Genomic DNA, 1,838 nt, shown 5'->3' with positions numbered 1-1,838 from the left:
GTGAGCATCACTGCATGCTCCCCATCCCCTTGTAGGGGCTGATGGTCCAAGGAGGGCAGCAGGGTGGATTGTGTGGAACCAAAGTGATGACACCTACGAGCTGGGGAAGATTCCTTCCAGACTGGAATCACAGTGACCTGCAGACGTGCAGCTACCCTTCATCTCCCTGTATTCACATCAGCAAGATTAGCACCGATGCAGAATGAGAACTAAACATGGAAAGGATGCTTAAAAGAGGAAGAGAAGTGGAACCAACCAGGTTTGATGCACATAAAATTAAGATGCTGCAGCAGGATGTACTGCAAGCCATTTTGCTCGTGGATCTGACCTATGCTTTGTTTCCTCTTATACTCCCTCCGTGCAGCTGAACTGGGGCAGTCAGCTCATCGCACAACGCGGTCCTGATGCAATTCAGGAGGAAATAAGGGCAAGCACCGCTAGAGGGAGGCAAGAGACCTGCAGTTCAGTAAGCTCCGCTGGCATTCATCACCTCCAGATTCAAACACAAAGCATTCAATCTTTCCTTGACCATTTTCTGGTTCTCCTACCTCTTTTTAGCAGCTGCAGCACTTTCTTTTTCTTTCCCCAAAGAAAAGAGCCACGCTTGGAAAATTTCCCAACAATTGTCTTCAGAGCAGCTGATGGGCAGAGGGCCACATGTTTAGAAACTTCACCTCTAGGGAACAATGGAGCTTTTTGCTTAGGAATGTCTCGTCAGACCACTATCCTGCTTCTCTCAGCTCCCCAGTATTTCTTCTTCCCCTAAGAAATCTGTTCCTAACGACAAACAAGTCCCTCTCCACTGGAATGGCTCTCCCCAGACTTTGAAAGCAGAAAGGAAATGGGGACAATCTGGACTTCATTTTGGACAGTTTGAAGACAATGAAAATATTTAATTTCAGTGGTCTGCAGAGCAGGCCCTGTGGTTGCTAAATTAGCTTTTGCTTGTACCCAGCTGCTTTCCTGGAACATCAGACCCACTGCCTACAGAGACACAGAGTGGGACTGGTGAGTGGGATTGCATGCATGGAGCAGAAAAAAACAGAGACCAGCTCCAGGATGATCTCACTCTGCCCAAAGTATCTTTTTTTCCTCAAGAGTCCTCATCTGTCTTCACCTAACAATGAATGATCCAACTCACAGGTTATAACCATGACCAGTGAAGTCCTAAAACAGTCCCAGGAAGAGTAGTTGGGATGAGACCTTTATTTTACGTGGTCCCTGGCTTCACCTGCTCAAGAACAGCTGTCATTTGCTCTCAGCAAGGTGCACCTGCACCCTGCTTTATCCACCCAAACTGCAATGCAAGCTGCCTCCATCAGTGTCCCTGAAAGAACTCTGTCACCAGCTGGGATACTACTCAGTGGGTGGCAGCCCTCCAAGAACAGAATGCACAGCAGGAACTTTGCAAGGTGTTAGTTCTGCAAGGAAGGAATTTGGGCTGGGAGAGAACTATAAAACTGTGCCATAAACTATTCCAGCAGGATATGTTATCTTCCCTTCTGGTCCTGCAAAATTATGTACTCTGAAGGAGCTGCCAGCCTTCATCTCTGTGATAAATGATTCCAACTCCATGTGCAGCCACAGAAATGTTCATCACACGATTCTGGAGAGCTAGAATTCACCTGTGAGCCCCACATCTGAGACAAATGATGATGTCCCAAGTCAAAATCGCCGAATGTCCCATATTAAAACCACTGGAATAACTCACTGCATCAGAACTGCACTTTGTCAAGCACTTTAGGATGCTCTGAAATTGAACACTGGGAAGAATTAGCTAATGCTGGCGATAGCTGAGGCAGCATCTCCAGAAAGCAAGAAATAAAATCAACCTGTAA

The sequence above is a fragment of the Tympanuchus pallidicinctus genome, unplaced genomic scaffold (genome assembly GCF_026119805.1).
Source record: "Tympanuchus pallidicinctus isolate F22 unplaced genomic scaffold, pur_lepc_1.0 scaffold29, whole genome shotgun sequence".
In the NCBI taxonomy this organism is placed as follows: domain Eukaryota; kingdom Metazoa; phylum Chordata; class Aves; order Galliformes; family Phasianidae; genus Tympanuchus; species Tympanuchus pallidicinctus.
This window is presented reverse-complemented; position numbering follows the sequence as displayed.